Source organism: Lissotriton vulgaris, unplaced genomic scaffold, assembly GCF_964263255.1.
Source record: "Lissotriton vulgaris unplaced genomic scaffold, aLisVul1.2 SCAFFOLD_720, whole genome shotgun sequence".
NCBI lineage: Eukaryota > Metazoa > Chordata > Amphibia > Caudata > Salamandridae > Lissotriton > Lissotriton vulgaris.
This window is the reverse complement of record NW_028252060.1, coordinates 869,586-893,772: the sequence shown is the minus strand read 5'-3', so window position 1 is coordinate 893,772 and position 24,187 is coordinate 869,586. Positions and strand designations below refer to the sequence as shown.

At 45.1% G+C, this 24,187-nt stretch overlaps 1 long non-coding RNA gene across 1 annotated transcript in view; it reads right to left on the bottom strand.

Moving 5' to 3' along the window:
- Positions 1-24,187, bottom strand: part of LOC147662688 (uncharacterized) — a 91,608-nt gene that overhangs the window by 19,496 nt on the left and 47,925 nt on the right. Inside the window, exon 2 of the long non-coding RNA XR_015305509.1 lies at positions 4,713-4,862. This is a non-coding gene — a long non-coding RNA (uncharacterized LOC147662688). The remainder of the gene's footprint in view (positions 1-4,712; positions 4,863-24,187) is intronic.

The window sequence follows — 24,187 nt, the reverse complement described above, 5'->3', positions numbered from 1 at the left end:
GCCATGCTCTGGCCCCGTATCTTCAGGGAGTGGAAGACGTCCCAGAATTCAGCCCTATTGAGGCCAAGGTCTTTATGGGAGAACTGCCAGATAAAAATATATCCCGTATATACCAAACCCTTGAGCGACACAGCGCTTCGGACCTTGCCCATCTTAGGACCCAGTGGGAGCAGGATGTTGGGGAGCTAGATGAGGAAGATTGGGTAGAGGCGTTAGAGGGACCTAGGGGAGCAGCCATCTCCACGCGCTTGCGACTGATACAATTCAGGTACCTCCATCGCACTTACTACACTAGACGGCGCTTTTGGAGGGCGGGTTCGATAGCTTCCCCTGATTGTCTTAGGTGCCACAGAGAGGTGGGGACGCTACTGCACACGGTGTGGGACTGCAGGGTACTTCAGAGATTCTGGGACAGAGTGTTTCGATGTTTGAATGAGGTTCTGGCCTGGGAGCTACAGAAAGACCCCAAATTGGCTCTCCTCCACGTGCTGGCGGGGGTCGGGGGCAATTGCTATAAGCGCCACTTGCTATTGTTGGGTTTGACCCTGGCCAAAAGGGACATTGTGAGATCTTGGAAGGCGCCCCGTGCCCCTTCCTTCATAGCTTGGTAGAATGGAATGGACTTTTGTATGGGTCTGGAACAGCCTGTGTATGTTGCAAGGGGGTGCCCACTAAAGCACTACAAAATATGGAAGCGGTGGGCGTACTATAGGGGCCTGGACCTGGACCCACTTCCTGATGAGGACGCAGCACAACTACTCTAACGGCCGGATGGCCTATGGTATGGCGGACATTGCCTTGCGCCCAGCCCGGCACGGACGATGTGAGCAACAGCACGGGCGGGAGGGAGGGGGGGAGTTGGGGGTAGGATGGGCGGGGGGGTTGTACAGTACTGCATTTCGTTGGATATTACTTTGACTGTCTATTGCTTTTGTAACTGTCTGCATGTCAAAGCTTGCGATAATTTATCCTGGTGACTACCTCTGGATATTGGAGGATTACTTGATTTACTCCTATCATGCAACCAATAAAATCGGTTTTAAAAAAAATATATATATTTTGTGTGACAGCAAAATCATATGATGCCTTAAACTGATACATTATGTATTTGAAGCAAATATAAGTGGAAATGTGTCAGCATATTTTCAGATAAGTCTACAACTTTTTTTTTTGGTCTAGCTACAAAAAAAACATACCTTTCCATAGACTATTATCACCTTCACTGTAACTCCAACCCTCACTGGGGCAATTATCGTTCCCTAGGATTAGCGAGGGGCGAGTGGTTGACTTTGGGGAAAAAAAATCACAATGTATGCTCTGATATTCTTACTCTTGTAGCGCAGGTCTGCCAACCATTACAAAGTTATCTTTGGCATTTTGGTTCAGGTACGTTTCTTTGCATCTGGTGTACTTGCATTGTGCCTTCTGATTTATTGTCTACATACAATTAACTTTGTCTTCCATATCTGATATTCTCACCATGTGGATCCACAAGATTGTATTTGTTTCGTAACATGCGCCTATAATACGCTAGCCCACTTCACTGGAGGAATGAAGTCAATTCTCTGTAATAGACTGGTAGAAACCACATTTGAAAGCTATCACAAATGTGTTCTTTGCTTTTTAATTCTGTTGCCAGTTTAGTTTATTTATAGGAACTAATTAATTGCCACTAGCAGCATCTTTCCAGTGCTACATGTCACGGTTCATTACAAAAACTTCACAAGGAGAACTAATGTTGTTGGCATTTAATATGACAAAAGACTAATGGATGCACATGCTCGGTTGGGTTACTTTGTTGTCAAATCAATTATTGGCACAAAAACATCATGAGTACAGTAATGTCACCTTTACAAGCCTCTTATTTTAGAATGGTTCTATTCCCTGTACAATCATATAAGCAATTTCTTACAGATGAACACATCTGGTCGCTTTTTTAGTGGGGTATGCACATATGCTACTCACCAACTTGCGAACGTCCTCGGACAATACCTAATAGGACACTTTTGCATGTTAATTTTTATACCCTTGTCTTCTTGGATCTACCGGTGGCTCATGTGGATTATACTTCCTCTTAACATGCCTTGGTAGATGAAAAAGACTTCAGTACATGGTAAGGACCACACCCTAGGAGGCGCTAGTCCTGTTGGGAACCAGAGTAGTTAAAAAAAAAAAAATAGAGAATATGCAGGATTAAAATTGCTCTAAATAAACTTAACCAATCACACATCTAGAAACAGACCGGGAGGAAGGGACTGCCTACTATTCCTCGAGGATGAAAGCAGACAGGAGAAAACAATCAAGAGACGAGAAGAAGCGATGTGGAACGCAAGACCTTGGACTGTCCTCCTAAACTGCCTCGCTTAACACCATTCTGCAACCCACATCTTATGCCATGCCACTGAAGAATCTTACCACATCAGTCTCATTTGTTCCATTTTCACCAGCTTACCTATCACTATAGAATTTGGTTTAGGCTATGCTATATAATCTACAAGATTCTTGCTGCAAGCTGTCCTTTTCAGGCAAATAAAGCAAGAATACCTATAGGTTAGACAATCTGAAATTTCGGACCGTCAAACCATAAAATTAACTATTTCAACGGGGCTTACCTACCTGTGTGCCACCTTACCAAAACTTAGCCGCATCTCCATCTACACCCCAACCTCTTGAAAATCATTACAACAATTAGCTGTTTAAGCTACGTTCTTTAATGCCAAAGTTTGCAGCTGTTATTGGAGTGATCTTGCATTTCTCTTGTTTTTGGCTTGGCGAGAGGATGAAGTTCACATGAAAAAAGAAATAATATGCAAAAGCGCACTCATTTTTTCCCCGTTAAGTTACATAAATATTGTATTTGTAGTCCTTTACTTTTCTTTTAATTATTTGTTTTCATAGAAAGTTGTTGGTTGCACTCCAACCAACTAGGGTGGGCTCTGAATAAAATCCTGAAGCCTGCAGTGTCCCTTTTACCAGCAAAAACAGAATTTTCCACTGACCAGTAAAAGATTTATTTTGAAATATTTAGTGAACGCTGCTTTAATGAGAAATGCTTCCTTTCAATACCGATCAGTGAACATCATTGGAAAGCACCATGATAAATAGATGAAACTAACAATCTAGTAAGGTGTACTTGTCAAGGCACTTCAAATAGGACACACGAAAAATCTGCCTCAGTTATCAAAAACGGTTTCCAAACATTCAATGTCTGTTCTTAGTGGGTTAGGTGGCCTACTGTTGGGAAGCCCTCACGCCTTAATAGGAGATTGTGTTTAGAAGAACCAATTACTTAACTTCTTTAACACTCTTTTTGGTGGATACTCCATCTAATCGCAGATTCCTCATCTTGTGAATATTACCCCAGGAGTCCAACTCGATCTAGAAACTCAAAAGCAGTGCGCCTGCTCGCCATAGGTGGAGTCATGCAACTCTATATGTGGTCCTGCTGGTCACTTCCAACACCACTCAGAGGAGCGAACATCCGCTATTTTCGAAGGCTTCCACGTGTCCTCAGACGAAGAGGCCATTGGCAAATCGGCCTGAACATTGTGCAGATCTCCAGGTAGGGACCTTTTCAGATGGAAGAGTCCATTTCACTGAACGTAGAGGTGGGAGGGTGGTGATGAATCTGTTCATATGGTATACATCAGAAAGAGCGTTGCTGAAGGTAAGTAATTTGTGATACGTCTAACCACAGATTCCTTATCTCATGAATAGATATCTCAATAGTACCTGAAGGAGGGTCTGTGGAACGGATCAGACCCAAATGTACTGCAGGACCAAATGGGCAAAATGACAATACCAGCAGACGTGAAAGTCAAGGCAACAGCCTGACAGATATCCAGGAAAAGCCTCCTTGTGCTAGAGCTGTAGCAGGAGTCTTGGCTTGAGTAAAACAAGCCCTTAATCCTTAATGTGACAGCTTTTTAGCTAGCATGCAGCATATTTGAATGCAGATGACTAACCATATAGAGATAGTCTTTTCTGCAATGCTTTGTCCTCCTTTTGCTCCCAAGAAGCCTACAATACGTTTATCTTTCATCCGATGGTCCCTGGCTTGATCAATGTAGAAAATGAGCTCTCACCCCTTCTGACCACATAAAAAACACATAATTAGTGTGAGGCAGCTAAGCTATCTGTGATTTAGGTAAGCTGGGGGGGATGGGGGGGGGGGGAGGGGCAAGGTGCCGACTGTAATAAGCAACAGAAATGTGACAAGTCAACCTTTGCAACGAGCTGTCCTCTAGGTAACAATGTGCGCAGCTACGTTTTTAGTCATTTTTGGACCGTTTGAGCTAAAAATCTGCAGAGGATACAGCAGATGATTAATTATGTGGAACATTCTTAATTATATGAAAACGCTGCGGCTACACAATGGCATAATTCCAGTGGCCCTGGTTTATGAAGAATACTAGAACACCTGTAACTTTTGGGCTGGGGTTAGATTTTAGAATAAACACTGACCTATCTTTTTTCTTTTTTATTAGCCTGTGTTGAAACTGTTTTCCCCCATATGAAACATTGTTGCATGTTTGTATTGTAAGAAAAAGATCGGCATGTAAAAATCAAGGTTATATTGCGTGTATTTCCCATAATCAGCCCCAACAGAAACCGAAAGTGCAAAAGCATGCAAAAATAAGCTGAATGTGGATTTGAGAAACTGCATTATAGACACACAAAAGCGGACTGTATAAAGATTGTAGTGTTCCTACCTGCAATTCAATACTGCGAGAGCTTGAGATCCAGTAATTGATTCCGAGAACGAGCACACATGCCAGCAGCACGGCCACCAGGAGAGGAGGGGACTTCATCCCTCGGCGCCCGTTTCCAAGCCCAAGCATTTCAGACACAGGAAATTAAATCTGTCAATTAAAAAAATGGCATCATACAAAGTAGAGACACAGAATCGTAAGTGGTACTTCGAGAGCTTTGCTTATCCAAAGTTACAGAGAAACACTAAAACCTACTACACAGACATGACCAATACATATTTGTATCATACAACGTCAGCATGAGCTGCTGTGACATGATAAAACATGGGGCCAGAAGTGGACTAGTTTGTGAATGCCACCAGATAGTCCCAACAGTAGTATAGCAATATAATAAACAGTTCTCTGTAAATTGTTATATTGCACTGTGTGATTTTATATTTTGAGACTCAACTATATTCATCGGCTAAACTTCCTTAACTCAAGGGAACTCAATCATCCGCACAGGTTATACAGGCTGTAATGCAGGGTTTCAAATTCCTAGGCAATTTGCAATAGGCCCCGTAAACCAACATTTATCTGGTAACCAGTCACCTGGACATTCACAACAATCTAAATTGGTTCCAGTTAGGGTTTTGTTCAGGGTACAGGACTGAAGGCACTCCAATGTCTGCAGCTGATGAGAAGCAGGCAACCAACCATAAACCATGAAAAAAGGCTTATATTCGACCTATCTGCGGCTTTAAACATGGCCAAACTTAAGATCCTGATCAACTGGCTTGCAGTTATTGAGTGTGTTGAAATATGTTTGGAATATATCGCTAATGCAGCTCTGAGGCAGCCTGGGTCTTTCCTAACCTATTATACCAGATCCTTATCGCTCCTAGTCCTGTGTGGAGTACCACAGGACTCATGCTGGTCACCAATTCTTTTTGACATTTACTTTAGACCTTGGTGACGCCGGATTAGAACTTTTTAATTTTTAGTCACTTACAATATGGTGATGACATGCAAGTGTGATTAAGATTGATCAGTGGCACACACATCTTCAAAGATATCTCACTAAGTATATCCGCTGCCTTCGTAGGAGGAAAGATACCGAACAACTACCTAGAATTAGTAACATTCCCCTTTACACCCACATTACATCATGTGTACACTACAACTCATCTTCTCGCACTTGTAGCCAGAAGTTACAAGACACTTGCACCCTTATTTTAGGAGTAGAGATCTTCCAGTTTTGTAAATTGAAAGTATTCAAAACACTGAAGCAAGACAGCTCCTACATGTTTCCCCATGGATCATCACGCTTGTGACCCAAGCGATTCACTGACTCCGTCTAACCAGAAGCTCGGCATCCAGGCCACTAGGGAGTGTTCACATGCCCACCCAAGGCAAAGATCTGTTCTTCTTCCAAGCTAAGTGCTAACAATACACAAAGAACTGAACGGAACAATAACCCTTTTCCTGCACATTCCCTTACAAAAATAGCATTAATTAAACAATTTTCAGTACAAGTGGCAAAATGATGGACCTCACATTCAGCAAGCACGAGTAAAATCCAAGACCATCTGAAATTCAGGAAGGCAGTAAAGACCACATTCTATGTTACCTAAGAAAGCACAATCGCACTATCCACTTTTTTACATGATGAATAGCTACACCCAACAAAGGCAAACGTAGAAGATTAACTCAAGCATGTCATTTACTCTGTCGGTAACCAATGCATTCTATAGTCTGTTCCTGTTTCGCCAGTGCAAGCTAACTGAGAATGTAACCAGCTACCTCTAACGAGATACTCCTCGGTCAAGCTGAAATAGATTCTACAGAGCATGCACCTAGGTTGCCTGTAATCAGGGCATGCCATGGGTGGCCCCTCTGTTTGCTGTGGCCAACCCAAGAGTGACAAATCCAGCATATGCAAATTCTTGAATAAAACAGGATAAATGTTTTCGTAGGAGCAGAAGATTAGGTCACAGCCGCCTAGATAATGTAACACCAGTTTGTCTTCCTCCATCTAGATTCTTTTAGGGCCTGCATACCCAAATCTAAACTTGGGATGGTGACTGCTTGTAACCAGTGAATGCCTTGGGAATTCTCCTGTGGTCTTGAGTAGGATGTATTTTGGCTGGGTTTAGCCTGCACAACACTTTTCATTGTTGATGGATAGACCCTTTAGACCATTTAAGATGGCTGCATGTTTTTAAATGAACACCCCTTCCCGAGCAGGATGATCTAACAAAAATAAAATAAAGGAGCACCAGAGGGGCCTTTAAATACCTCCCTATTGTCAGCCAATAGCCGACACCCACACTTAAAAGGTTAATGAAATGCTCTCTGTTCATATGCGGTTTTCAAACTCCTAGAGGAGGAAGCTTTCTTGCCAAATGTAACTCTTAAAGGTCTTTATTTCAGTCTTTGCTATCTGTATTTCAGTAGCTCTTTTCATTATAGCAGCCCGATTTTTTTTGGTATGCAACTAGATTTGCATGGTCACATCCGAGGACATTAAATCAAGAGGACTCCAATCCTTCTACTTTAAGGGGATGGCGTTTGTATTATTGCACTTAATTCTGTATTGGGATTGGCTGAGCAGTGCAACATTTGGTTCTTTTAATGAAGACTGACTTTTTAATATGTATTTTCTCGTTTAAAAAGGGTTAATTTTTAGGGGAACCAGGAGTTGCTTTCGAACTGTTAGAGAACAGACCCTTGTCAGTTCGTCTCCAGCTTAGGACTAATACATTCTATATTCTCTCCGAGGCTTGACCTGATGTCAGACCTTTTGCTACATTTTACTGAGCCTTAAGCCGATATCCGATATATTATGCATTTTGACTGATATTTAGACCAACCATATTTTGCCTTCCATAATGCACCTTAATATTTCAATAAACCTTCATGATTTTGAATTTATACCGTGTCTCAAACAAAGTTATTTAATTCATTATGCTATCTATTTTATTGACAATTTGACTGTGTTACGGCCTTATTACCTCATATATTATTGAGGCCAACTAACCTCGCCCCGCTCTCCCCTGATCATCCTCTGAAGGTGCTTTACCTTAATTAAATTTATCAGATATTCAAGGATAACGTCAACAAAAAGCTACATTGGATAAATGGGGGTTCAGAGTAAAGTTCCGAAAATACGATAGCATAACAATTTTAAAGTTATGGTTCAGGTAAGAAATAAAATGCACAATACTTTACATATTAAATTAGAATTGGATGGAAGAGTTAAAGGCAATTCATACACTTTTGGAGAATGAGCAAGGTTATTTAAGGAAAAACTGAACTTAAACACTTTCCATTTAAAACATGCAGCTATTTCTAGGCAGGGGTGGTACTGGGTTTTGAGAGGGGAGATGGATCTTCTACTGAGTCAGGATGCTGTTTTCTTTAAAGTGGTGTGCACTCCGATCTTTCCTAAATTGACAAAATACGACTGAGGTCGTATGGACAAGGGGTGGTAATTCTGGACATGAGTGCCTGGTGGAGAAGGCCCGTTGCCTGGTATTTTTTCTTTCACGTCTTGGTCTCCAGTCCAATAGTGTCCTGGCTGCAGGTGTAGCAAGAGCTGCTGATGGTGGTGAGCTTGTCAGTCAACCAAGTTGGGTGGTTGGTCGTTTTGTAAATGATGCAGCTAGAAGTGAAGGTACTGAAGGCTTTAAGAGAAGTTGGCATAATTATTCCACGGTGGAGGAGTGAGATGTTCATATTTCTTTGGGCCATTGGTGAGGTGTGCTGCGACATGGGTGTACTATGCCCTTAAAGAGAGGTGGGAGTGCTCCAGAGCAGGTTGTTATCATTATCCAGATGGCAGGTTGCAAGAGCTTGAACAGCAGCTCAGAAATCACTATGCGGGAGGAACGTTTTCACATTCCTAGAGCAGATACCAAGCCATCTTGGTTTTCTCAGTGATCTGATAAGTTAGAATCAAAACAGGTTTAATAATGCAGAGTCACATTTCAGGAATGTGAAGGATATCCAACGAGATAAGCTGCTTGGGGCACCGTATGTCTAGGGCATCTATATGTCGATAACAGACAGATCTACATGAAATTTCTGACATTGGCGAACTGAATGGATTTTGATGCTATTATCACTGAGTAATGTTAACAAGAGGCTTCATGTAGGCATTGAAGATGGGGGGTGGTGGGGGAGGATTTTCTGAATGAATTCCATTCAATAATTCAGTGTGTGGATGAGGGTAGGATGGTCAACTGTATCAAAGAAGGGACTTATATCCAGCACTATCAAAAAGTAGTTCATCTCCACCTTTGGTCAGGAGGGTGGTGTTCATGTTTGATAAGGCAACTGCTTCTGTGCTTCAGCACGATCTCAAGCAGAATTAGCATAAGAACGGGAAATGGTTGGTGCTGATGTGATATTAGAGTTGAGTCTAGACTGCTTTTGCAATGAACTTGCTGTTGAAGGGTAGACGAGTGATGAGCTAACATAATCCGGGTCTAGTGTGGGTTTCCTCAGGTGAGGGAGCATCTGGCATGTCTGGAGAGCTTTTTGAAAGATTCTTCGAGTGAGGGAAACATGAAAAATAGCAATTAGGAATGAGAGGGTTCTCTGGAGAAGCCTTTGATGAAGAGTGAGGATAAGACATTTTATTGTGGGAGTTCATTGTTTTGGCGAGGTCTATGTGGGACAGAGAATGAAAGCGGATTAATGTAGAATGCAATGCGGATGGATGACAGTGTAGAAGGTGAACTAGGCTTGGAGTTTCCGTGTGCCATGATAACATCTGCATTCTTTCAGTTAGTAGGTTGACAGCTTTACACTGGTATGCTTTTCTTTTGTCCCACAATCATCTCGTAGCTACCAGCCTTTTTAATTCAACAGATCACGCCTGATAATTAGGAATAAAGTTGAAAGAAAGGTGTGCCTGTTGATTTTAATCTCCATTTGTCACGAGCAGAGTGAACATTTCTGCTCTACTGCACTATTCACAAATTTAGTTGCCTTGTTTGGGACACTTTTCTTTTCTATGAACTAAATGACTACCGATGATGAGAAAAGGGGACGAATCTGGTGAGTACCTACCAGTTACCCCGATGGTGGTGCGCCTGTGAGGGGTCATTTTGTTCTACACACATTTTTTGCATTTTTCACTTCATTTTGTGTGTGGATGTACTGTGAAAATTATTGGTCCAGACATCCTGTTTGTTCTATGTGACTGTCAATTGAAGATCGTAGGTTTTTTAAGGAAATCGGACGAGTTGCGGTAATCCACCCCCAGAGAGAAAATATTAGTGGAAGGGGTAGTGCAACAGTAGAAATTGATATTTGACTTCTCTGTTGCAAAGAATACTTCCTGATCATTCGTCCACTAGACAGGGTTTGTGGTTTTGATGGTTTTTGCACAAACCAGAACATCTTGAAGTTTATGAAGCCGGCATAGAGGGAACTGCTCTAGACTGGATCACGTCCTACCTTCATCCATACCCCACCTTTCTCGTCCAAACCATTCTCCACAAAAGCAGGGGTCCTTCAAGGTTCTATCATCTCGCCCACGCTCTTCAACATCTACATGAAGTCATTACCTGTACTGATCAATATATTTCACCTCACATGCTATAACTACGCAGATGACACACAAATACTCCTTCAACTTGAATGACCCAAAGACATTGGAAAATCACCAATTTTCAGCTGTCTCAGGCTGTGGATCAGTGGATGACTTGGAGCCATCTCAAATTGAATGCTTCAAAAACTGAAATACTCACGTGTGGCGATAGGAAACATTAGAACCCGCTTGCCGCATGGCCTAATGAACTGGGATCACTGCCTAAAGTATCGAAGGAAGTAAGAAACCTCGGAATGACCATGGACTCCAAGCTGTCGATGAATGCCCAAGTGTATAAACTAGCAAGATCAAACGTTGTCACTATAAAAACACTGCAATTAATTTTCCCTCATTTGGGATTTCCACAAAAGGTCTAAGCTACCATCTCCCTTGTTCTGTCCAAACTCGATTACGCCAATAGCCTCTACCAAGGATCACTTTTAACGACCATGAAAAGACTACAACGGATTCAGAACTCGGCTGCCAGACTACTCTTGCATATCAAACCGCAGGACCACATCTCCCCTGCCTTGAAACTGTGCATTGGTTTACCGGTTGCCAGGAGATCCACGTTCAAGCTGCTTTGTATCACCCACAAAGCAATACATGGAATGGGACCACTTCATCAGGAATAAAATCACGAAACACATTCTACAAAGGAACCTCCACTCTAAAGGAGCATCCCGCCTCAAAATCCCACCATACAAGAAAAAAAAAAACACCATGGGTGGCACATCCATCTCTGTTCAAGCAGCCTAACTATGGAACTCTTTACCCCCCCCCCCAACATAAGGTCCAACAACCACCTTATCTTCAGAAAACTACTCATGCCATATAAGCACCACACGCAAACAGAAATTTACAGCATATCCCTCCGTATATAAGCATTTATTTTCACTATAGATATGTACCTATCTTGGTGTATTTCTTTGTATAAACATGTAAAATAATGTTGATAGAAAAAAAATTATAATAAATAAATAAATAAAAATCATCTTTGGTCTACATGTACATACTTCGATTGTGCATCTATGTACCTTCCATGTACCTGGATCTGTGTGCCTGTTACTTTTCTCCTGAAAAAGCATATCCAATGCACTACCCTATTTCTCATCTTGTGCCTCCTATCAATATCTTTAATCTACATAAACATACCTCCTTAATTTATCTATATAGTTTCAATGTACTTATGGATCTATATATTTATCACCTTCTTTCTAATTTAGCATTTCCAATGCACTACCCTATTTCTCAGCCTATACTTCGCTCAATATATCTTCTAGCCCAACCTTCTGACTCATCTCAAACTTCTTTCTACTACTCTTTCCAATGCACTACCCTGTCTCTCATCCTATACATTTATCAATATATCCTCTACATCCACTCTTCATTTATCTCAAACCCCATACCACTACTATGATCGCCAAAATAACCCCTTCTAGACTCTCCTACTCTACCCCTCCTTGCATCATTGGACACCTTTTTACTATACTGATCCCCTAAAAACAAACCTTTCTAAACTCTTCCCTCTGACTCCTCCCCTCCAAAACTCCTTTTTACTCCTCCAAAAGCCTCCTCCTTCTGCTAAGACCTAAAAAAAAAAAAAACCATCACTCTTATCCCTCCACTATCCTTTTCAATCAAGATTAACAGACTAAAATTTTCACTTCTCAAATTCCATATTCAACTATACTAATTCACCACTAATCCTTTATTGGGTTCCAGAGTAGCGTGCTACTCGCCAATAAACCATCTCAAAACCCCATCAGGGTTCTTCCAATTGACTCTAGGCACTTCCACTAATTTCTGCGTAATTATAATACCCAAGTAGAGCATTTGCGACTTGATCCCCAGAATTTGCCAAGGTTGATCCCATTCCATAATTTCGGTCTTCCCTCCGTTTACCTTATACCCAGATCTCTTCCCAAAACGTTCTGACTTAGTCATTAAATTTGGGATATCCACCTCAGGGTTAACCGTATAAAGTATAAGGTCGTCTGCATACAAATCCAACTTTGCTACTAAACCTGCAAACTTAAACGGAGAGATGGTAACATCCGTTCTAATCAGGGAGCCGAATGGCTCAATATAGAGATTAAATAAAAGCAGGGACAGGCGATACCCCTGTCAAGTTACCCGCGTTATATTAAACCAATCCGATAGCTCCCAGTTCAACAATACCCGGGCTCTAGGGAAACAGTACAGGTTTTGGACAGCCCTTACTATATTCTTCGGGAACCCCAAGATCTTTAAAACCTCCCAGAGGTAGGGCCAATGAACTTGAGAAAACGCCTTGGCGGCATCAACAGCTACAGGTAGATTATGGGCTTTCGCCAAATACACCACCCCAAGCATCCCGAAAGTAAGCTCATTGAGCTGCCGCCCGGGGATAAATCCTCTCCGATCTTGATGAATAAGCCATTTAATAATCCGGGCAACCTTAGAGGCCAATATCCCCGAAAAAACCTTATTATCTATGTTCAAAAGCGATATTGGCCTATAGGAATCTACTGCCAAAGGGTCTTTATTGGGTTTCAGAATCAACGTTACCGTAGTCTCAGCCCAAAACAACGGGGCTTTTTCCCCTTCCAGCAATATTGCGTTAAATAGGCATTTCAGCACTGGTACTATACTATCAAGAAGGTTGGAATAAATCTCAACAGGCAGACCGCCTGGGCCGGCCGCCTTACCCCCTAGCCATCTTTCTCAGCTGTTCCACTGTTATTTCGGCCATTAAGGCCCTCTTTTGATCATCATTTAAACTAGGGAGTTCAATCTTCCCCAGCCAGGCTTCTATATTCTCCCTCCCTGTGGAAATATCGTCTTTATATAACAGAGTCGTGCATCTACGAGCTTCCATGCCTATTTTTGAGTTGGTATCTAGTAGGGCACCCATTTCATCGTCTCTTAGATTACAAATTACATTTCTAGATTTATCAGATTTGGCTTTCCAGGCCAGAAGCGAGCCACTCTTCTCTCCATATGGAACATGATGCAAATTGCTGACCCTCCATCTATCTAATAGCCTTTTATCAAGATCCCCTTGATATTCCGCTTGGAGCTGTTCTAACTCTTTACCCAACAAAGAAACTTTACTGGAGTCCTCCAATGATGCCTTTTGAAGCTCCTGTTCCTTATATTTAATCTTTTTGGATAGTTCCTCCTCTTGCTGTTTCATAGCTCACCTCTTTCCCACCATTATAGAAGTGGCTATAGCTCTTAGATACGCTATAAAAACGTCCCAGATGACTTGGATTTTTGCTAATCCCAGATTAGCTTGGAAAAAAAAACGAGGCCTCATCTCTTATACTCAATACCACCCTTCCATTTAGCAGAATAATCCTATCTAGGGTCCACCTTTTTATACCAAACTTATTGTAATGCCTAAGGGACAAGAACACAGCCGAACGATCTGAGAGGATGGCAGGAAGATGTTTAACCTCTTCAACCTCTGTTAACTCCCGATCTACTAAAAAATAAATCGATACGGGAGTGGTGGGTATATTTTTTACTGTAAAAGGTGAAATCTTTTTTCTCCCCCTTCTTAGTTCTCCAAATGTCTACCAAATGTAGTATGGCCGGGATGCCTGTCACCCCCTCCCAACACAATCCCCAAAGGATGGGAAGACGGACGCAGTTCTGAACTTTTGGAAGGCGGGAGGGAGTTACCCTCCCGGACGTATTTATTAAAATATGAAACAAAATTAAAACATTAAATAAAAAGTTTCATATCATGTACAATTTTCATTTATTACATTTCGATGAAGACATGTCCATTGGCTAACCTTAACAAATCTCTAATACAAAGGTTTTTCTAGCCGAGTCTAACATCCTGCAAATGCATGCTTTCTAAATTAAAATTGTACATCCTAGCATTACGGGCCAACGGCAAGGTCGCAACCGGTGTCAGATCCCTACTACCAAAACTCTCGCCCTCACGGTGTGAGTGGCGGCCGCGCAGAGGACTGTACCCTCTGTGCCAACTCCAATTTCCCTTGTCTTGTTGGGGGCCCCCCATTTAAACTCGACGCCATCTTAAAGGTCGTCCGAGGACCCGTGTGAGGTGTCTGTAAGAAGGCAGCGTTGACCTCCCCCCCCCCCCCCCCACTGTCCATCACATCCGCCGTCGCGGATATCCGGGCCCCGGGAAATTTGTAGGAGGGGCATATAGCCGCCTCCTCCCCTGGAAGGGGCCTATGGCCGTCTTCCCCTAGGCGACCCATACTTAGTGGGTGTCGCCTCCTCGTGGGAGGGGCCAATGGCCGCCTACCCCCGGGCGCTCCCATCCATAGTGGGTGGCGCCCCCCTCTAGGGACCTTGAAATTACTGCTCACCGATCATGACCTTACCGCCCGACCAAAAAATAAATACGACATTTGATTACCTACTAGGGAAAAACATCACCCTGTCTACTTGCAAATATTTGCCTATACTGCAAGAGAAAACAGTACCTTCAGACAGACAACATCTCATTAAATTATACCTTCATATACCGCAACACAGAGGGAAGAAGATGTTAATCAGAGAAAAAGACTTTATTGCAGAACTAACATTGCCATAAGGGGCTGGTGGGTGGGTCAAAATTGCTCCTTGTTCCGTCGAGGGCTCACGTGCAACGAGTGGGTGCAGCTTCCAAGCACAGGAACAAGAGGATGCTTCTTCGGATTCCCACTCTCTTTATTCCTCTTCGGGAGGGCGTGAACCCTCCGCCGGTACGCCTACTGGGCGTGGCCATCGGTGTAGGTGTCTAGGACAACCCCTCTTGGGCGGGAAAAGGTGCGCCCCGGCTACGCCGCTTCGGGCATACCAGCCGTGACACGCCCCCCCGCCCAAAATGGTCTCCCGGGAGGATCCGGGCCCCCAACCATACGTTCGGGGGGACCGAGTGGTCGCCCCTTTCCATATGGCCGGGATGCCTGTCACCCCCTCCCAACACAATCCCCAAAGGATGGGAAGACCGACGCAGTTCTGAACTTTTGGAAGGCGGGAGGGAGTTACCCTCCCGTCCATATTTATTAAAATATGAAACAAAATTAAAACATTAAATAAAAAGTTTCATATCATGTACAATTTTCATTTATTACATTTCGATGAAGACATGTCCATTGGCTAACCTTAACAAATCTCTAATACAAAGGTTTTCCTAGCCGAGTCTAACATCCTGCAAATGCATACTTTCTAAATTAAAATTGTACATCCTAGCATTACGGGCCAACGGCAAGGTCGCAACCAGTGTCAGATCCCTACTACCAAAACTCTCGCCCTCACGGTGTGAGTGGCGGCCGCGCAGAGGACTGTACCCTCTGTGCCAACTCCAATTTCCCTTGTCTTGTTGGGGGCCCCCCATTTAAACTCGACGCCATCTTAAAGGTCGTCCGAGGACCCGTGTGAGGTGTCTGTAAGAAGGCAGCGTGGACTCCCCCCCCCAGCCCCCCCCACCCCACACTGTCTATCACATCCGCCGTCGCGGATATCCGGGCCCCGGGAAATTCGTAGGAGGGGCATATAGCCGCCTCCTCCCCTGGAAGGGGCCTATGGCCGTCTTCCCCTAGGCGACCCATACTTAGTGGGTGCCGCCTCCCCGTGGGAGGGGCCAATGGCCGCCTCCCCCCGGGCGCTCCCATCCATAGTGGGTGGCGCCCCCCTCTAGGGACCTTGAAATTACTGCTCACCGATCATGACCTTACCGCCACAGGCCGGATAGTTGACCGGCTATCCGGCCCCCCCACAACTCCTCCTAAAGGTCATGCTTCCTCAAACCCCTTAGCCAAGCTATGAAGTCTCCTATGAGTAAGACATTCCCCTCCCGGGACAAGTGAACCCCCTCCTCTAGATACATGTGATCACCCCGAATACACCCATGCGGAATATTGTGCAACTGCGCCGAGCGAAACAACCTACCAATTTTGTTGTTGACCTTCTTTACTGAATGGTTCAGTGCTGATACCGAAAGGCCCCCCCGCCATACCTTCCTGGGAATCATGTGGGACCATGCAATCGTGCACCCCGGGATTCTTTTCGCCAGCCAGCTAACGGTAGACAAAACTCGCTCGAGTAATACTCGCCTACCGAGTGTCACCAGGTCATTGCCCCCCAGGTGTACTATGATTACAGATGGCGGTGACCTCTGCCGCCCTAAGAGTCCCTCGACAAAAGATTCAAACTGGTCAATACAGAGCCCGCCCCTTCCGTGGAAGGTCACTCTGTACCTGTATTCCCCAGCCGCGTGAGTCGCGTCACCTGCTTCGAATACGTCCCCGGCCCGCCTCACGTATGAGTGGCCCACGACCCACACCACTCTCTCTTCAGCCGGTGATCTCTGACTGCTGGTCCCCTGGTGCCGGGCCGACTGCAAATTCCGCCCGCATGACATGCTCGCGAAACTGTAAATCAAACAGAAGACAAGAAGCGTGAGTGCATGTAACTTGACGTCACAACATGTGCAACCGCACATACCTTTTAAAACAATTCGAGGACCATCGTCCCAACTGTTTCACCTCTTCAACACTCTGACCCCTGGCTGTAGCCTCAGTAGCCGCCCCTATCCTAAAGGAGTGGGTCCCAAAATCGCACGGGTCCAAGCCCGCCGCCACGATTGCCATTGTTAGCACCCCCTGAAACTGAAACCTCGTCAGTGGGGTGTCATCCATGTGTCTCAGCAGACTCCCCCCCCATGTATCCGCCCTTCGCGCCAAATATTCCTCAACGCACTTTACCGGGCACATGGGGGACCCTCGCATGCGCTGGACAACAATACTGTCTCCCATAGCTCTCTGGTCAGTCTTGGACTTGGCTATTGTGACTACCATTGAATCACCCCTAATTAGGATGTGATCCCGACACAGACCTCCCCCCACATCTTTCTTATTCTTTGCGACCAGTTCGCTCACCCGCATAGCCCCATGGAACGCTAATGCGAAAGCGGCCCGGAACAGAACTGCTTCGAAATGGGAGGAACATGTCGTAGGTAGTATCGACATAAGTAGGGACAACTTTTCTAACCCAATCGGGCGCCTCTTGTCTACTCTACGACCTTCCAGGCGTTGCCAGCCACAAAGGGCTTTCTTTACCAAAAAGGACGATGTCGGGTCCTTGATGCCATGCGCCTGCGCCATGAATGAAATGGCAGCCCGGTGCCTATTGGCCGTTGCTACTGATCGGCCTTCCCTGTGAAATGCTACCAGAAACTTTAGGAAGCAATCCTCCTGACCCCATTTCTCCTCCCCTGCCGGACCCAAAAATGCACAATAGGAACGAAACGCTCCTTCGTATGCCTTCCTCGTCCTGGGGGCTAAGCTTGCTGCCACAAGGTCTTGTAATCCGGGGCACCGAGTAGCCAGAGAGCTTCGGGAAATGGTGCCGCCGCTAGGTCCGCAGAAGGTAGATAACCCCTGAAAGCCTGCATGTGTGAACGAGACAGCGCATCCGCAGCCTGATTCAGTACACCCGGCACATGTTTCGCCCTGAATTGCACATTCAGTCTCATGCAAAGTAGTACAATTTCCTTCAACAATCTCAATATCCACTTGCAGCGCGCTGCCTGATTATTTATACATTCAACAACAGTCATATTGTCGGACCAAAATACCACAGAGCGATCTCTGAACTCGTCCGGCCATGCCATCAGAGCCAAAAAATGGGGAATAGCTCGAGGAACCCAATGTTATTTGTGAGACCGCTGGTGTGCCACCACGTCGGCCATGTTTGCGCCGACCATCGATTACCAAAGATTGCGCCAAATCCCACGCTCCCCGCCGAGTCAGTCCACAAACCTAGCTCGTCCGAAGACGCTGGTGGCTTGTTCCATACCACTCGACCGTTAAAGTCCGCCAGAAATGCCAACCATATGCGCATGTCCTGGCGAACCTCTGCAGACAGTCTCGTGCTGTGGTGTCCTTCCTTGAGACCAACCATAGCTTGTGCAATAGAGCGGGAAAAGGGGTGGGCCATTGGTATCACTCTTAGGGCAAAGTTAAGCTGACCCACTGCTTGTTGTAACTGATGGAGGGTAACTTTCTCCTTACTAAGGCACAGTTCCAGGGAAGCCCTGAATTTCGCTACTTTCCCTACTGGCAAACGGAAACATCCCTCCACAGAATCGAGTTCAATTCCCAAAAACTCCAGTGAAGTAGATGGTCCCACCGTCTTACCTGGTGCCAATGGCACTCCGAATTCCTTCATGAGGATGCAAAACTCCTGTAACGCCTGCGCACATTTTGTGTCGCCGGCTGCCCCCAAGAACAGAAAATCATCTAAGTAATGCATAACATGGCTATGGCCAGTGGCTTCGGTGAATGCCCATTCCAAAAAACAGCTGAATTTCTCAAAATAAGCACAAGAGATGGAGCAACCCATAGGCATACATCTATCCATGTAGTAACGTCCCTGGAACACAAAGCCTAACAGATGCTGATCCCGTGGGTGTACCGGGAGCAACCGGAACGCCGACTCGATATCTGACTTCGCCATCAGCGCTCCGGGCCCCAGGCGATTCAACATGGTGACATCATCGAAGGATGCGTACCGCACCGAACAAACTCCCGGGTCAATCGCATCGTTCACCGAGAGACCCCTCGGAGCCGACAAGTTATGGATCAGCCTAAATTCCCCTGGGTCTTTCTTGGGAACCACTCCTAACGGGGAACAGATGAAATCAGTTACTGGCGGGTGCCTATATGGGCCAGCAACCCGGCCCAGGGCAACCTCTTTTGCAATCTTCCTCTCCACCACCGCTGGATTATGCTGAGCCGATAGTTGGTTTCTACAAAGTGGCTCCCCACAAAAATCCCCCGCCGGGATGTGGAAACCATATAAGAATCCATTCCTCAACACCCCAGCGGAGACATGATCAGGGTATTCGTTTAGCCAGGGGATCATTGCCATGATATCAACGGGGGTAGGTAGCGGTACACAGTGGTCCCTCTCAGTCTTGTTTGGACCCTCCTCTACCACCCGACCCACTATTCTTGGATCTGCACGAACTCTCGGGGTGCGAGGAATTCCCGCAACCTGCACACGCATGTCTGAACTTACATGTCCCTTGTGGCCTGGTGCAATTGCCCCTGTTAAAATTCCAACAGACCCCTCTCTTTCCCCCATTCCCACCAGTCCTTGCTTGGTGGTCGCCACCGGGGCCCGCTCGAAAGGGCACCGCGGGCTGTTGGCGGGAAGGCCCCGACCCATTCCCGCCTAGCGAGGACGACTTCGTCGCGCCCGGCAGGAGCTGCTTCTGCCAAGAAATCGAGTCGAGACAATCCCACGTCAGAGATGAATCGTACTCCTTGGCCTTACGGAACTTCATATCGTAACCCATCCACTCATTGCCCTCATACGTTTCATAAAAATCCATTATTCGTGCCTGATAGCAAGACAATTCGGGCAAAACCTCGGGTTTACGTTCACCAATAATTGCAGTAAACATCGCAAAGGCCTTGGCCCAATTTGTGATTGTCTCATCAACCCTGAATCCCGCCATTTTTGCTCGCCATACACTCGGGTGCCACAAATCTTTCTGCGTCTTAGCATACTCCATCTCGCGATGGTCAGTCAGCAGAGAAAACATATTTACATACTTATCAGCCCATATCAATTCTTTCGTGGCCAACGGTATATGTTGGACCACTCTCACCCGTCTTGAGGGCAAAGAGCCCTCCCTCGCCATTGGTAATGGCTGCTTACCCGGCTCCATTGTCGTTCCCGCTGTTTTTTCGACGCCAGCTGCCGGTCCTTCCACGGTCACCTGTGGGGGGACAAGAGGGAGATTCGCCTTTGCGGCATCTCGCGACTTCCGCAACTGCTGCATTAGTAACTTGGCCTCTTCGGCCGTGTCTTCAGGTGCCGTAGCACCCCCTGTTTTCCTGCCGAGCCATGCGGCCAACTGGGCGGCTAATTCCGGAGGCATGTCCTCCTCGTTGGCGGGCGTAACAACAACCGGAATCGGTTGACCCGCGTCCGGGATTGGTACCGGGGCCTCGACTGGGATGGCCGGGCTTGCCGGGGGTACTTCGGGGACCGGGACCTTCCCCCCTGCCGCCCTATTCCTGACCCGTTTACCCCTACCCGCGGGGACAACTCCCGGCAATGCCGGGCCTATTACCTTCTTTGGTTTACCCGTATTGTTCATTGCAGCCATCTGCTTCTTCATGTTTGCCATATCTCGGCCAAGCGCCGGGACCATAACGACGTTTCGTTCGATCTTCGCCATTCTGCTCACCAGCATGCGAAGCATCTGGTCATTCCCGGACTTCTTTCCTGCCTTCTTGCCAGACATCGTTTTTGAATGTTCGATCCCAGTTGATCAAAACGGTCCTGGATCTTTAGCCTCGAAGTCGCTGGAAGAGAAACACAAGAATTACAAGTTCTCAAAATTGCTCCTTGTTCCGTCGAGGGCTCACGTGCAACGAGTGGGTGCAGCTTCCAAGCACAGGAACAAGAGGATGCTTCTTCGGATTCCCGCTCTCTTTATTCCTCTTCGGGAGGGCGTGAACCCTCCGCCGGTACGCCTACTGGGCGTGGCCATCGGTGTAGGTGTCTAGGACAACCCCTCTTGGGCGGGAAAAGGCGCGCCCCGGCTACGCCGCTTCGGGCATACCAGCCGTGACACGCCCCCCGCCCAAAATGGTCTCCTGGGAGGATCCGGGCCCCCAACCATACGTTCGGGGGGACCGAGTGGTCGCCCCTTTCCATTCTTGAATCATGGTCTTAACTACTGCCAATGTTTTGGGGAACTGGCATATTTTATTTTGGAAGTTCTATCCATATCCTTATTTTGTACTATAATAAAGTCGCCCCAGATTATAACCGGAGCACTAGCCAGTATTAGATATGCTTCAAACTTAAATAAAGCAACTGGAACATCATCGTTTGGACCATAGTAATTAGCGCAGACTATTGGCATCCCCTGTATCTTCAGGTTGGCCACCAACCATCTCCCGGAAGAGTCGGTCTGATAGCTTAATGCCTAAATTATTTCGTATAATGACTGCCACACTTCATCAATGAGTTTGCCATCAAGGAACTAGTCACCGAGGCACTAAGCAAAGATAAAGTCAGTCAGACCTTAAGTGATCAAGATTGAAGTTGTGTCTAATAATAAAGGCAAGAGGGCAGAAGCATTTCTGAAGGACCTTTACCTTGCCTGAAGGAATTTTATACTCCCTCAGACAGAAAAAAAGTCTATCCATGTATGCACTGTTGCAATAGGATGGGCTATTCTCACAATCCAGTGATTGAATTTATTGCCTTCATCACAATCCTATCCTCATGAGTAGTCAAAGTCTTCTTCATGTCACACATTTCATGAAAAATAAAATTGTTTTACAACCCCGTTCAGTAATATTAACGACAAGATGTACGAAGTAAAATATTCTAGAGGCCCATCACCCCGGAGACCCTTTTAAGTAAGAAAAATAAAATCTTAAAAAAAGGAGACAAGTGGGAAAATCCTCAGGAGAAAGAATCCCACAAAGTTTATTTTCAAAAGTATAGCGGGCAGGATATTCACTTCAGCAAATGAAAATGTCATTTTAAAAGTAGTGGTGCAGCTTGGGAAATGAAGTGCTCCCTCCAACGACTACCTTCTAACAACGTGCAAGGAAAGGAAGCAGGGCTTAAGTTCCTCCCCCAAAATGGCTACCCATAACACCCAAACAATATAGTAGACTGACTAAACACTTTTCTATCAAAATGCAAGCCTTTAGTACCGCTGTTACATGTATCCAGGATTCGCAGCCTGTAATAAAGTATTCAAAGCATCTCATTATGACAGAGCTATTGCTGGAGAAGTAAAAATGTACCTTAAAAGGCGAGCTGCGCGTTTGGAACTAAAGAAATAGAAGTAACTAATCTTACATTGGGCTCCATGTATAACTGTCATTATATTGCTTAAATTGTCAGAGCTTCAATAGAAGACACTTCCACCACCACAGAATAAAAAGTAGCTTCTAAGGACCGTTATGAATTCTTGAGGTCTGATGAACAGAAATTGAAAAACGTCTCTGGAGTTGCTGTTTTTGATGGACTGTAAGATGAATAGCAGGAAATGAACATTTTGTACGACATTATACAAGTGCAATATTTACAAGGTATTTTATCATCTTTCATGTAGAACAGATTTCCTGTACACGGTTTTCAGGTTAACTTCGAGATCATTTATAGTACACCAACACCACAGTGAAAAGGCCCAAAGCAATGGTACAGGGGAGGATATTGCAGTAGCTTCGAAAGCTTAGACAGAGATAATCACTCAGGCACACTCCAAACAATGGCAGGCAGAAGCTTTGTTTGGATCAGAAGGCAAGTCACCTATGAAAGAAGAGTGGTCATGTGACATGCCAGCTTACGATTCCTAGCTTTGAACCCTCATTTTATTCGGATATACCTTCTTACATGTAAATGAGGAGTCTCTCACATGGACTTGACACCTCATGGTCTGATCGGCTTTCTTCTGACTTGCAGAGTATCAACCTTAATGAAACATCCCACACTATCCAGTTCTCACTCTTACACTACCTTCTCACTTAGTTGTCTTGGTGTTCTCCTTAAAAATTAATCCCAGACGCCACTGAATTCCCCTTCAACCCACTCAAAGCAACTATCTGGCTGTTTTTGTACCCCACTACTTTTGTCTTCTCTATTGCCCAAGGTGCATCTGGGGTTGTTCTGGACTCCAAGCATCTCCCTCACTTCTCATCAATATAACTTTTTACACGTTCACAACGCTCCTGTCACACTTCTACCTTTAACTGTAATTCCCTTGGCTTGTTTATCTGCTTATTGACAGTTTCTTTCTCTAATGTGCTGAAATTATCGTGTGAAACTTTCAAGGCCATTATTCCAAAAATATTACCCAGAAAACCATGACCACAAATAAGAGTGAGGGGCGAGGCGTTCGTGGACAAGCAAGGGGACGGGAGCAGACCTCAATGGAGTTCTACAGGCTATGCGGCGAGATTACATTTACACACCACAAAATAAACAACCGTGACAAGCAAACAAACATTCACAGCAATGACTTCTAGTGTATGTGTGGAGGGAAAAGGCTTCCTGATGTAAACATAGGTACGTTAACCCCTCCCTGATTTTTCTTGTGCAATCTGACCTCTAACACTTGCTTTCCCAGGAGCCTGTGGTGTTGCAACATGTTTGCCATTTGTAAATAAACTCGGTCATGGAACGACAAAGGGAGAGATAAGTTTCGAAATCGGATGTCAATTCCGGTTTGTGTCTTAACTAAAACAATGTACTCCCAAAAATCAAACTAATTAAGAGACGCATTTATCTCTGCCATATGCTAGATGAAGAGAAGCCACGTAATCATTTACCCGTATTTAGTCATTTTACAGAAGGGAATAAAGTGTCCTTACCAAAAATGGCAACAGTGAACCTGCATTTAACTGCTTCCAAGACAAGCTTCTTATTCACCGCGAAGGAAATGACGAGCCCCTTTGAAAACTATTAGCTACGTCCTCCACAACAACAAGGAACCGCTAAATTAAGTACGCCATACAGAACAAAACCAAAAGCAGCCATATGCAAGGCGTCCAAACGGAGGATTCGAAACAGGCTAGTGAAAAGAAAAAAAAAAAAAAATAGGCAGAACGATGTTCATTTTCCTTTTAGCAATTTTGCTGGGCAATACAGGTATAATGGTAATAATGCAGAATACGTACATGGATGGCTTATCGCCAGTGCTTAATGTGCAAAAAAAAGAGCTCAGGAGCCCAAAGGTTTTCTTAAAGGGGGACACACAGAGTACAACAAAGCCTCAAGTTGGTTAACCCAACAATCGCTTTCGAAAAGCATTCCAGAATATGATTATTACTTTTTCATCAAATCCGCATGGATTTTGTAATCTGTTGAGACATTCACTGATGGGCCGTTGACCACGCAGATGAAT